The sequence below is a fragment of the Oreochromis niloticus genome, linkage group LG18, assembly GCF_001858045.2.
Source record: "Oreochromis niloticus isolate F11D_XX linkage group LG18, O_niloticus_UMD_NMBU, whole genome shotgun sequence".
NCBI lineage: Eukaryota > Metazoa > Chordata > Actinopteri > Cichliformes > Cichlidae > Oreochromis > Oreochromis niloticus.
Genome location: NC_031982.2, coordinates 29,441,652 through 29,456,312, shown reverse-complemented (window position 1 = coordinate 29,456,312; position 14,661 = coordinate 29,441,652). Strand labels below are relative to the sequence as shown.

Below are 14,661 nucleotides of genomic sequence, written 5' to 3'. Positions count from 1 at the left end.
TTTTTAAATATTAATATTTTAGTGAAAATTTTCCCGCGCTCCTCTGCCAAACAGCTTTGACAATAGGGTTACATATGTTACATCATTTTGTGCGGCTGAAGCTGGACTAGTATGGTCTGACTTTTGGTGTTTATAACTTTTATAGTTTTTGAAATATTTAGATTTTAGTGCAAATTTGGGCCAATTCATCTTTTGGCGCCAAATAAACAGACTTCATTTGTGGTGTGTTGGCTCTCTCTAGTGGTATGCCGGGAGTGGTACAGCCTGTCTACCCTTATTTGGATTACCGTAATGATGACAATTTCAACGGTGCGCACAGCGTCGCTGCTTTCAGGAGCCATTGGAATTTTTAAGGTTGCGCAAATCATTCAAAAGTTACGGTAATGCTTGGTGGAAAACTCAATATCCCACAATTCATAGCACGCCTCTACAGAGTGAACAATGGCGGCCACCACTTCGTTTTATATGTCTTTTATTCGTGTTTCTAGGTCACAAAATAAGCTTTTAAGATATTTTCAGGCGAGAATGTAGGTGTGTAAACTTCAAATATCTGCTTGTTTTATCAAGACATCCCATATTTAGCGACAGTGCTCTGACGACGTCGGTCCTGCCTGACAGCTAGCCGGCTACCTAGCTAGCTGCCGCACTTGGCTGCAAATGGATAGCGAGGGGACTCTCTCTCTCTCGCTAGCTAGCACGACGGGAGTTTATATACAGCTGTGTGCGCGCTAAGTTACTGACGTTGGACTTTATTTTATTCATAATGGTTAGTTCGTAGAGTTGCCGTACAAACGGAATCGTGCCACATTCACAGAAAATATTACGATTTATTCTGTCGTTACGAAGCCTCCCCTGTCATTCTCTGCCTGTTGCAACTTCAATCATGAAACTGATCAATGATCGGCTTTTCGCTCTTGTTTGTTTATCGCCTAAACAACAGCTGCACGTTTAAGCTTGATCAGCTGTTGTTAGAATTCATTTGCTTCTAATTTCTAGTATCAGCTGATGTCGATGTGGAAAAAATAACTGAGTTGTTTGGTGGTGGAGCTACAACAGAGGGCAGCTATCCACCGGTGTGTGACAGAAAGGACATGCCGCGAACGAGACATAAAAGGCGGTGAGGCTACCGCCGATCGACCGGTGTTTGCTAACGCGGAGGTCAATCGTGGATCAGGGAAAGCGAAGGCAGGAGCGTGAGGTGAACTGAATTTCAGGTAAGAAGTTATGACCTGCACTCTATTTGGGTCAGATATAAACCGAGTTTAGGTGTAGTTTATTTAGCAGCAGTTCTCTTATGTGTTGCTGATAGCCGGCTAGCTAGCTAGCGCCGCTAGCATAGTTAGCTAGCGCCGCTAGCAACCCTTGGTGAAAAAGCACCCAGGCTTGGCTTATATTGAGGCGGGTGAAACTCGTGTCAGCACCCGGTCGCTCTCTATTTGGGTCAGATATAAACCGAGTTTAGGTGTAGTTTATTTAGCAGCAGTTCTCTTATGTGTTGCTGATAGCCGGCTAGCTAGCTAGCGCCGCTAGCATAGTTAGCTCGCGCCGCTAGCAACCCTTCGTGAAAAAGCACCCAGGCTTGGCTTATATTGAGGCGGGTGAAACTCGTGTCAGCACCCGGTCGCTCTCTATTTGGGTCAGATATAAACCGAGTTTAGGTGTAATTTATTTTCGTTGACCTTTTACAATCGTAATGCCACGGGAGTTTATATACAGCTGTGTGCGCACTAAGTTACTGACGTTGGACTTTATTTTATTCATTAGGGTTAGTTCATAGAGTTGCCGTGCTGTACAAACGGAATCGTCCCACATTCAGAGAAAACATTATGATTTATTCTGTCGTTACGAAGCCTCCCCTGTCATTCTCTCGCGTGTTGAAACGTCAATCATGAAACTGATCAATGATCGGCTGTTCGCTCTTATTTATCGCGCTAAACAACAGCAGCACGTTTAAGCTTGATCAGCTGTTGTTAGAATTCTTTTGATTTTAATTTCTAGTATCAGCTGATGTTTGCTGGAGCATGAAGATGAAATCAGGAGATGTCCTTACTGAATCATCAGAGCTGAACTGGTGATGGAGAAACAGGTTTACACTTTAGGTGACATGAATGAGTTGAAGGGAAGTTATGAGTTGTTTCTGAGAGACAAAGACCAAGCTCCTTTTTTGTGTAGCTGACAGCTGGTAACTGTGCAGGGGCGGATCTAGCAAAGCTTTTAGGGGGGGGCATTAACAGAGAAAGGTGGACACAAAGATATACTTTTCTTTCTTACTCTCATATAAAATATTTAGCTTTTATTAAATAGTTATCTGAATCTCACAACCAAAGTTTGTATAATAATACACAGGATTGGCTGTAGACCAGGGGTGGGCAATTCCAGGCCCCGAGGGCCGGTGTCCCTGCAGGTTTTAGATGTGTCCTTGAACCAACACAGCTGATTTAAATGGCTAAATTAGCTCCTCAACATGTCCTGTTCTCCAAAGGCCTGATAACGAACTAATCATGTGATTCAGGTGTGTTGACCCAAGGTGAGATCTAAAACCTGCAGGACACCGGCCCTCGGGGCCTGGAATTGCCCACCCCTGCTGTAGACCATTGTTCATAATTCAGAACACTGTGTAAAAATAACAAAAAACAAAAAGTGAATGCATGTGTGAAAAGTGGTCTATAATGTAATGCTTCAAAGTGTGTTCATGCAAACATTGTCGGGTCTGCCGTGGTACAATGGGACTTCTGCTCATGAACCTGTGTGCACAGCGTCTGCAAATCGGCGCTGTACAAAGTAACTTCATCTTTACACAAAACTGTAAGCTGTCATCTGTGAAGCGTGAGCGGTGTTTGTTTTTACCATAGTTCATGGTGGAGAATGGCTGCTCTTCTGAGTTTTGCTCTCTGTAGCCGTATGAATGGCAAACTACAGTGATTAGCAGCGGCATAGGCACACATAAAATTTCTTCTGAAATTTTCGCTTTCTAGTTATTATTATTATTCTCCAGTTTCCGCCTGAAATTTTGCAGCGAATCTCGCCTCGCAGTTTTGAGACAAGCTTCATATATGTTACCTCATTTTGTGCGGCCGGATCTGGAATGGTGTGCTATGACTTTTGGTGTTTATGAATTTTATAGTTTTTTAAATATTAATATTTTAGTGAAAATTTTCCCGCGCTCCTCTGCCAAACAGTTTTGACATTAGGATTACATATGTTAGATCATTTTGTGCGGCTGGAGCTGGGCTAGTATGGTGTGACTTTTGGTGTTTATAACTTTTATAGTTTTTGAAATATTTAGATTTTAGTGCAAATTTAGGCCAATTCATCTTTTGGCGCCAAATAAACAGACTTCATTTGTGGTGTCTTGGCTCTCTCTAGTGGTATACCGGGAGTAGTACAGCCGAAAAGATTTATCCTTGTGTTGAAAACTCCATATCCCACAATTCATAGCACGCCTCTACAGAGTGAACAATGGCGGCCACCACTTCGTTTTATATGTCTTTTATTCGTGTTTCTAGGTCACAAAATAAGCTTTTAAGATATTTTCAGGCGAGAATGTAGGTGTGTAAACTTCAAATATCTGCTTGTTTTATCAAGACATCCCATATTTAGCGACAGTGCTCTGACTACGTCGGTCCTGCCTGACAGCTAGCCGGCTACCTAGCTAGCTGCCGCACTTGGCTGCAAATGGATAGCGAGGGGACTCTCTCTGTAGTTTCACCTCCCCGGTCTCTCGCAAATGCTCACATAGAATTGGAGTTACAGCTGGATGTGGAAAAAATAACTGAGTTGTTTGGTGGTGCTATAACGCGGAGCTACAACAGTGGGCAGCTATCCACCGGTGTATGACAGAAAGGATATGCCGCGAATGAGACATACGAGGCAGGCGACTGGTGTTTGCTAACGCGGAGGTCAATCGTGGATCAGGGAAAGCGAAGGCAGGAGCGTGAGGTGAACTGAATTTCAGGTAAGAAGTTATGACCTGCACTCTATTTGGGTCAGATATAAACCGAGTTTAGGTGTAGTTTATTTAGCAACAGTTCTCTTACGTGTTGCTGATAGCCGGCTGGCTAGCTAGCTAGCGCCGCTAGCTTAGCTAGCTAGCGCGGCTAGCGACCCTTCGTGAAAAACCACCCAGGCTTGGCTGATAGTGAGGTGGCTAAAATGTGTTTAATCGCCCGATCGCTCGGCAAGGGTCTGTGTCTTAGCTGGACTTATTTTTCGTTTATATGGGCCGATGATGCTGGTCGATGTGGAAAAAATAACTGAGTTGTTTGGTGGTGGAGCTACAACAGAGGGCAGCTATCCACCGGTGTGTGACAGAAAGGACATGCCGCCAACGAGACATACGAGGCCGGGCAGGCGATTGCTAACGCGGTGGTCAATCATGGATCAGGGAAAGCGAAGGCAGGAGCGTGAGGTGAACTGAATTTCAGGTAAGAAGTTTTGAACTGCACTCTATTTCGGTCAGATATAAACCGAGTTTAGGTGTAGTTTATTTTCGTTGTGCTGACTTTTTCAATCACGTACAATAACTCGTACTGCGTTCTAGCTAGCACGACGGAGTTTCTATACAGCTGTGTGCGCATGTTGAACTTTATGACAGCCTCCCCTGTCGAAACTTCAGTCATGAAACTGATCAATGATCGGCTTTTCTCTCTTGTTTGTTTATCGCGCTAAACAACAGCAGCACGTTTAAGCTTGATCAGCTGTTGTTAGAATTCATTTGATTTTAATTTCTAGTATCAGCTGATGTTTGCTGGAGCCACAGCTGTAGAAGCGGCTGGTCGAAACCAGGAGATGACCTTACTGAATCATCAGAGCTGAACTGGTGATGGAGAAACAGGTTTACCTGTTTAGGCAAGTTGTATTTTTGAGGAATAATTTTATTATTGAACAACAACCATGTTCTCAATGAACCCAAAAAACACATTAATATCAAAGCTGAATGTTTTCAGAAGTAGTTTTTAGTTTGTGTTTAGTTTTAGCTATTTTAGGGGGATATCTGTGTGTGCAGGTGACTATTACTGTGCATAATTATTAGGCAACTTAACAAAAAACAAATATATACCCATTTCAATGATTTATTTTTACCAGTGAAACCAATATAACATCTCCACATTCACAAATATACATTTCTGACATTCAAAAACAAAACAAAAACAAATCAGCGACCAATATAGCCACCTTTCTTTGCAAGGACACTCAAAAGCCTGCCATCCATGGATTCTGTCAGTGTTTTGATCTGTTCACCATCAACATTGCGTGCAGCAGCAACCACAGCCTCCCAGACACTGTTCAGAGAGGTGTACTGTTTTCCCTCCTTGTAAATCTCACATTTGATGATGGACCACAGGTTCTCAATGGGGTTCAGATCAGGTGAACAAGGAGGCCATGTCATTAGTTTTTCTTCTTTTATACCCTTTCTTGCGCCTTGGTTTTTCCACACGCTTCTTGCGACCCTGTTGACTATTTTGAATGAAACGCTTGATTGTTCGATGATCACGCTTCAGAAGCTTTGCAATTTTAAGACTGCTGCATCCCTCTGCAAGATATCTCACTATTTTTGACTTTTCTGAGCCTGTCAAGTCCTTCTTTTGACCCATTTTGCCAAAGGAAAGGAGGTTGCCTAATAATTATGCACACCTGATATAGGGTGTTGATGTCATTAGACCACACCCCTTCTCATTACAGAGATGCACATCACCTAATATGCTTAATTGGTAGTAGGCTTTCGAGCCTATACAGCTTGGAGTAAGACAACATGCATGAAGAGGATGATGTGGACAAAATACTCATTTGCCTAATAATTCTGCACTCCCTGTAAACACCATGCTCCTTTTTTTGTGTAGCTGACAGCGGGTAACTGTGCAGGGGCGGATCTAGCAAAGCTTTTGCCAGGGGGCCAGGTAGGGCATTAACAGAGAAAGGTGGACATAAAGATATACTTTTCTTTCTTACTCTCATATAAAATATTTAGCTTTTATTAAATAGTTATCTGAATCTCACAACCAAAGTTTGTATAATAATACACAAGATTGGCTGTAGACCATTGTTAATCATTCAGAACACTGTGTAGAAATAACAAAAAACAAAAAGTGAATGCATGTGTGAAAAGTGGTCTATAATGTAATGCTTCAAAGCGTGTTCATGCAAACATTGTCGGGTCTGCCGTGGTACAATGGGACTTCTGCTCATGAACCTGTGTGCACAGCGTCTGCAAATCGGGGCTGTACAAAGTCACTTCATCTTTACCCAAAACTGTAAGCTGTCATCTGTGAAGCGTGAGCGGTGTTTGTTTTTACCATAGTTCATGGTGGAGAATGGCTGCTCTTCTGAGTTTTGCTGTCTGTAGCCGTATGAATGGCAACTACAGTGATTAGCAGCGGCATAGGCACACATAAAATTTCTTCTGAAATTTTCGCTTTCTAGTTCAGTTTTCCCTTTGAACGAGCTGACGGGAGTTTGAGTGAGGCTGAGAAAGGGCGAACTGCAGAGACACCCAGCTCTGCCGTGTGGTAATGAGATGAGTGGAGGTGGGGGGTGGTGGCGGTGGAGACGGAGGAGGGGGGTCTACTGGTAAAGATAAACAGCCGAGCCGAGGAGCCTCTGAGCCAGATGAACATGGCGGCTCCGGTCCAGGACGCCGCTGCCGCTCCGTCCCGCTGACCGACATCTCCCCGACGACATCCCGCACGTCAGGCACCCACGGTCTCCCAAACTCTCAGGTAAGTTTCCCGTCATTCTCTTGACCCCCACTTCTCCCGTTAGTCCCACCTCCAAAAACACGTATTAACGTAAGGGCTCGTGCAAAGTGTCCACTAATTTATATCGAGTTTTATACTAAAATGTGCATTTGTTGTTGTTGTTGTTGTTGTTCTTTCATGTTTTTTGTTTTCCTTCATGGCGGTTCTACATTTTTATTGGGTAGTGAAAATAAACCACAGGGTTAATTAGTTGATTACAGGAAATAACGTTATGTTCGTCCAGTATTTAAACGCGCAGGTCATTCATCTGTGTTCACGAACCGGGTCTGGCTGCGAGTATACTTCGCTGTGTTTATCGGCCAAATCGGCTGATTGACAGCTATCACTACTGAAACGGGGTTTCGGGCGAAACTAGCTCGGTGGATAAAAATGCTAATTTCCGTTGGTAACCTGCCAAATCCACGACGAGGGTTCAAATGTTCGGCAGAAGAAGTGAACGCCGATTGGCTGCTGTTTGTTTAAGGTGTTTAAGCAACTGTGTTACAACTGCACAAATATCCCAACCAGGACTTCGGCGTTTAACTTTTAACGGTTAGCTGTTTAAATCCCCTCTTCCTGATCGAGAGAAGCGACAACTGCTGGTTTATGTGAACCTCCGCTTTAGCCACAAGCGTTCAGTGCTCGCTTGTTGCTCCTGTTAAAGTTTCATGTAATCACCCATAATTAAACCGTCGTTGATCACAGATGGGTTTGTCAGATTAAGATAGACATATAATTGTTTAACAGTGAACATTTTATGATATTCTCACACTGGTTCATATCGCTTTGACTTCCTCAACCAACTCAGGCGTCAAGCAAAACAAACGCAATCGTACACTTCCGGTTTGTAGTTTCAAAGTAAAACCAGAGACGCTCTAAAAGAGCTGTTCCACTTCCTATTACTAATCCCATTGTATAGAAATAGGCTGAAATTGCCCACATAAATTATTTTATTTTTGGAAAAATAGAACACAGATCTAATATTTGTTTAATGTTCAGACTGTTATAAAACAACTCTTATGTCCTATTCTCATAAAACACTTTTGTTAATACATGTTCATGTACACTATTTAGTAATTGTTTAGAATTTATGGCACTTTACCAAATTATAACAAGTTGTTAGAAGCAAAGTCAACCCACAAGATAAATTTTAAAGTGTGTACATGTAGCAGCTGGTTGTGGTGGTCAAAGCTAACTGTCATCAGGAAATAAAATTCTCTGCTGTTGCTGGCTTCAAGCCTGAAATTAACATATCAGATACAGTGAAGCAGTTCACAGCCATGTCCCTAAGACTCACAAGTAGTTATTTCACTATAATTAACCCATAAACAAAGACAATAATGGAGATGTTAGAAGAAAAAATGTTTAACCCATAAAAATTTGCTGGATACCTCTATAGGATGCTACCAGAGGTCCAGAGAGCCAGTGTTCCTCAATATATTAAAAGTTCTCTGTTTTCATTGTTTATTCAGTTTAAAGATACAATTGTAGGTAGTTCATAACTTATGTTATTTCATTATGGTATAATTCCAGCATTTAGTAGAATGATGCCACAGTTTAAATGACTGTTAATAATAGGTTTTTAATAATTAATCGACAAGTGTTTCGTCCTTTTCTTCCATCTAATATGAGATAGTTTGTCAGCTAGCTCTACTGTGTTGTGAGGGTATGTTTATCTCTCCAGAATGTGTTTTTTTTGAAGCTGCAAACAAACAATAATAAAAAGGCTAATTATCTGAAACAACATATTATTTCAAGTGATATTATTGTTTTAGTCCAGTGGGAATAGTCGTAGGTGAAAATCCATTAGAGACCGGTAGATGAATGGACAACTACTGACATTATTATCATCATCATTTTTTTTTGTATTTAAAGTCATAACAGGCTATACTCTGTTAAGATGGGAGGACGTCTGCTGGTTTGTCAAGAAGGGCATTGCGTGAGTTGAGACCAGGCGTTTAGGAAATGAGGGATATTTACATCAAACGCACGTCTTTTTTTCATGACATATGATCCTTGAGAGTGCATTGCTTTCACTTTTGCTTTTCCTTTGTTATGCTGTTGCATGTTGTTAAAAGCCAATTTGCAAAGCAAAAGAAAATGATTTGCACTTTAGAGTGTCCGAGTTTGACATATTACATTAATCTTTCTTATATATTAAGCAGAATACTACTTTTTGGACCACATAGCATGTGTATGTATGCTAACAGCACAGCATAGAATGAGTGTGGCTATGACAAAAAACATGTTGTGCAGATTTATGCTGAAAAGAAACACACACAGCTCAGAACGTATGGTCTTGCAGTAAGATGTCCTTTTTAAATGCAGGCACAAGAATTTGTCTTTATTTGCTGTTGTGCTGGTTTCTCTGTGTTTGCTATTGTGCAGGTATCTTACTACAGGAAACCTGTCAGTTTGCCTACGTGACAGGTGCCATCTGATTCCTCTGGAAATGTTATCTTTGAGGGCTGGGCTTATGATTTATTTTGGCTCTTTTAGGCTTATTTGCTCTTCCCGGCACCCCAAAGTGAACTTTGAAAGGGATTGCAACATGTAGGCCAAGTGTTCAGGTTCTGTTTAACCCTTCCTTCTGCACCTGTTTTCTCTCTAAGGGGTTAAGAGGCATTATGCTGTTTATGCATAGAAACAGTTAGGCACCACAAAATACTGTGCATGCTTTGTTTTAGTCAGGGATTCACCTCGATCTGTTTGCTCTGTATTTTTGTAACGGTTTTATTACAGTTACAGAGTAGTGTCTTGTCTGATTAAATTCTGGTACATTACACTACAATTTTCAATGCCAAAACTACCTTATAGTGCTGCAGCAAGAGTGCAGGAATGTACTTAAGTCCAAGATCTTAACACGAATTTGGCAGCCTGCCCAATGAGGGATCCTTAGTGGCTTGAATTCACTAAACCCCATGAGGGCTCAAATAATGTCCTGACCAATGACGGCAGCTGCAGGAGAAGGAGGAAGGGCAAGGCTTGACTGTGCATTTCTCCTCAGTTTGTTTTTTATGAAGTTTTATCCTGGGACAGCAAGGAAATACATTGACACATTTAAATCATAGCCATCAATCCCTGATGTTATCCTGGTCTTGGATTTAAAATAAACCTAGTCCTAATTTAATGTCTTTGTGGGTGAATTAAATCAGATATAGATGTGAAATTAGTGACAGATTATAAAATAAACATGCCAAAATTGTAGCTGTAGCAAATTCATGTGGTGAGCACTGAGTTCCGTATCTATTAAGAGCAAACGTTGCTCTCCAGAGCTGCTGTTCATGCCTTCAGTAAATGAGTGTTTCTCACCCACAAGATGATATTGTTAATTTGGGAATGATTTGGGGGGGTATTTAAATACCAGCACAACTGGTTCATCTGTACATCTACTAGTATTTACCAAGGGGTGTATGTGTGGGTGTGTGCATGCTTGTCAACTTATCTGTGTTTGTTTATGTCTGTCTCTTCTCTCTGCCACCAACTTATCAGACACACTCTGCCCCTGGCTTTCTGTCACGTAGCAGAGACAGTCGCCTTCCAGGTCTGATCCTCCTGAGACCAAGTGCTCTAATTAACCACACACACACACACACACACACACACACACACACACACACACACACACACACACCCATGTCACTGACTCCTCTGAAAGCTTCCTGTGGTGCCTGAACACCATAATCACTGTAATATTCCCTCAGCAAAATGAATCTGCAGGATATTGTTACAGTATGTGATGATAAAATACGTTTTAGTTCTAAATCAAAGTGCATTGACTTGCAGATTTGAATACAAATTATCTCCTTAAACATTACTGAATAATAGGAAGTAACATAAAAAAAAGTCTTAGAATAAACTTCATATATGAGTGTTTAAAAGATCAGACGATGTATTGGCTCATGCACATTTTTTAAGTTATCTTGAATAAGTAAGAGAGGATGCTTTACATTGCAAAATGTTTAAAGCAGCCTATTGTGTACAATCTTTGTAATTGTTACACAGTTTCTAAATTAGTTCTTTCTTATCGTGCTAGATGTGACATACGCCAATACTTTATATCTGCGATAAGCTAATATCAGCTGATATCAGCTAGCCAATTCACTGGTTTTTATCAACTCTGTTGACACATTCAGTAGGTTATTTAACAAAGTTCTCCTTTTATTTATTCTTGTCCAACCATATTATTTTATTTGACCTTAATGTAAACAGTGAAAAGCCTTGATAAGGGTAGTATGTAAACGGGTGCAAAATGGAGCACATTTCAGACTGGAGAGCCGTAGTGAAAAATAGGTCTCCTTTTCCATCTACAGTATTTGGCAGTATGTAGTGATATGGCTTTGTTCTGCAACATCCAGATACAGTGCATACACGATGGGAGCAGCAGCACCCAGACAATAAGACATAACACTGATTGATGCAGGTATTGTAGATTCCACACTGACAAGTATATGAATGCCTTCCTCGGTCTGAGTGACAAGAAGTCATGTAAAAAAGGATGCTTTTGGGTCCGTCCTTACTGGTTCCATATGAATTAAGAGGGTAAATAGCAGCCAGATGCTGCTGATAAAATATGCTTCGTTTTAGGTGTTTAGCACAATGCTGCAATTTTCCCAGTGCTCAGAGAAACTGCAAGAAACAAGGGCTACATCCTAGACTCTGCAGGCGTCAGTTAGCATGTTAAATCCTAAAGTACAAGGCCTGCATAGAGTCCTACATATATTTTTCACATGACTGTTCGTTAACGTGCTTGCCTTTGGGCTTTTGGTTTTCATGTAACAGACTGCACTATCGATTACCAATGCGTCTTTGAGGCTAATTTCTATAAAAGTTTAACCCTTCTCTGTGGTTTTTGCAGATCTCCAGATAGACAGTGTAGTATGATCCCTGCCTAACTTTGTGGTCGTGGCTTCCATGAACTATGACATCACCATAGGCCTTTACTCATTTATAGTGGCATTTGACATGTGCTCCAGCGGTTTTCCAAATGAAAAGTTTCTCAACTCCAAAAAAAGAAAAAAATTAAAAATTGTTTCATCACTGATGGAACAGAATTGGAAAAAGCGATGATGGAGGTTTTTCAGTTTTTTGTAGACTATCTCAACTTTCTCAGCTAAATTATTTCCACAATTTCCCTCAATGCCATCTGGAAATTTCTGTGCTCCTGCACTGAAAAATCGTTTTCTCTTCCTATACTATTTTTGATGCATGGGTCAGCATGTGTCGCATTTTGAGTGAACAATGACTAATGTGTCAACCACAATAGCGGCTTAATACAGACTCAAAGTTTTTTGCTCTACCACCTGTTTATTTTAAAAGGCTAATACTTATAAAGACTAGAGGTGTTTAATAATTTGCCACTAACGTGATTTAAAGGGCTTAAAGTTTCAGATACATCAAAAAGTTTGAATCATATTTTTAAAATGTGATCATATTTTATCCTACTGACAGGAGAGAACTGAGGAGAGGAGCTCTAATACAACAGCAACACTTACATCATTGCTCAGATACTAGCCAAGACGAAGCACTTATAGCTACTCTTGCAAAGAGTATACACACTTATTATAGCTATACTGGAAACACTTGTTTTGGTTTTTTTTGGTTTTTTCTCGTGGTTACAGTAAAACCATGAGACCTGAGGCATGCTATCAAGCATGTGAAAGTTAAGGGTAGTTGTACAAATAAAAGCTGTTCTTGGGAGATGCAGAGCAAAAATTCTCGTTATTGTTAGGGGAACAAGTCAGACCTACATGTCTGTTGCTTATGACTCAAATATGATCTTAATTCGAAATTCAGACAAAGAATAGATTGCAGCAAAAACCACAAGTATTTGTAATTTCTTGACATGGTGACTGCACACAACAACAGGAGGTGCTTTCATTCATATTCCCTTATTTACTGTATGTGTACCTAAAATAAAATACTCATGGACTGGAAAGTTTGATCAGTCATCGTCATCATAAATCACCAATGTGTTTCTTCGAAAAATTCTAAAAGACTCTACTGTACTTGGACATATGATAAGTATCATACTTTGTGACTGTGGCCATGATTATGAGACAGTGTGGTCAACACCATTAAGAAGCATTAAGAATTATGTAGTTAATCAGAACCAGCTCTAGAGCAGAGTGTTTGCATTGTAAATGATTACATCAAAACCTGACGTAAGCTCAGACCGCCTACATTTTAAATGAAATCTTTTTGTTTGTCATGTATCTGAATGATAGGGAGACCAGAGCTGTCTGAAGTCTTTTAGACTCATCCAATACTATTGTTTTTTAATTTGTGCATACTTAGATTCATACTTGCTAAAGCCTCATATTTGCTTCAGATAAATCTTGGAATCACTTCATGGTATGAAGGGAAGGAATGATTACAAGAAAAACCTGCTTCACTGTTCATATGGGAACCTGACTAGTCTTCTTGGACAGAAAAAATGTAGCCCTTTCCTGGATACTTGTTGTTGGTATATCATAGTGCTATCATAGTATTCATTTTACACTGTGAGCTACAATGTTAGCCAGGGCACAGTTGTGGAGGTTTACATGTATTCATGATGGTAATTTGAGGCTTTTCATGATTTTTCTGAACTGTGCTTTGTCTGTTTCAATTTTTATTTTATTCAGCATACACCTTTGCCGACATTAAAAAATTAGAATTGGGTGCACAAGTTTAAATTTATTTTGGATTTTGTCTGATTTAAACAGGGTCAAAAGTACACATACAGGCTCAAATATAAACATGCATACATAAAACATTTTTAATAAGTTGTGCTGAAGGTTCTCTAATGTCTTTTAAGTTGATTACAACTGCTAGTTTCTCTTTGGCAGCATAAAAAAGCATTTGTTTGACACAACTCATTGGTTCGACCAATACTTAGAACAATGAGAAAGTCTAAGGAACTCAGTGAAGTTCTAAGAAGGAAAACTGTAGATTTATTCAAGCTGGGAAGGTCTAATGGAGCACTTCTAAACAAACGTAGATTCCGGGATCATCGCTTCAAACAATTTACGTAAATGCAAGTTGTTCTGATATGCCACCACTTTGCCGATGTCGGGAAAAAGACCCAAACTCTTGCCCTCAGATGAGAGGGAGGATCTTCAGAAACATTTTAGGAATCAGCAAGGCTCAAATCTGGCTGGGTAGAGAGGGTGCAGGGCAAAAAAAGAAACCACTGCTCCAAAATCAACACCTTCAACTTCAACTGCAGCTGTACATGGACAAGCCAAATGTTGTTTGCACTAACTGTCAAGCATGGTAGTGGTAGCATCATTCACTGGGGCTGTTTTTCTTCCAATGATACATTGCACAAAGGGGATGCAATACTGAAGAAGGAGGACTAGCTCAAAATTAATCAATTTCACCTCAAATCAGCTGCTAGATGGTGGAAACTTCGGTGTTGCAATAGGACAATGATCCCAAACCCATTAGAACTGGTTTTGGAATGGATAAAGGAGGCTGATGTTGGGCTTCTGGAATGGCCTTCCCAAAGCCCTGACATCAACTCTATTGAAAATTTGTGGACTATGCTTAAAAGCCAGTACTTTAATTAACCCTTTAGATCTGTTTTTTGCAGTGGTTTTGACAACTGATTTAAGAATAGCAAAGAGAGCAATGGGTAATGCTTACCACTTAAAATGCACTTTTGTTGAGGCTCTTTCAAACTTGGGATGAATGAATAGCATCTCAGGCAAGATTTATGTTTTTATTTTTATTTTCTTAGATTAATTATTGACTAATTTGGGAAATATGCCTAAATCCAAATGAATACTGTAATTTGAACTAATAAATGTGGAAAGATTTTTCCTTCTAAACACAGTTTTCCATCACAAGTTTAGTCTTAAATTTAATTTGAAAGTGGTATTTAAAGTGGCGGAAAAAAGGCTTAAAAGTCTTCAGTTTGATTTGCTTAAACCGTATATACTAC

General features: G+C 40.2%; 1 protein-coding gene across 3 annotated transcripts in view; it reads left to right on the top strand.

The window, feature by feature from the left end:
* Positions 1–6,469: 6,469 nt before the first annotated feature.
* Positions 6,470–14,661, top strand: part of LOC100698057 (nuclear receptor coactivator 2) — a 54,910-nt gene continuing 46,718 nt past the window's right edge. For 2 of the 3 annotated variants that reach the window (XM_005476815.4, XM_005476813.4), the window contains exon 1: positions 6,470–6,716. The gene's annotated coding sequence lies outside the window, so the exon portion shown is untranslated. The remainder of the gene's footprint in view (positions 6,717–14,661) is intronic. The other variant, XM_013272748.3, reaches the window with a different exon arrangement.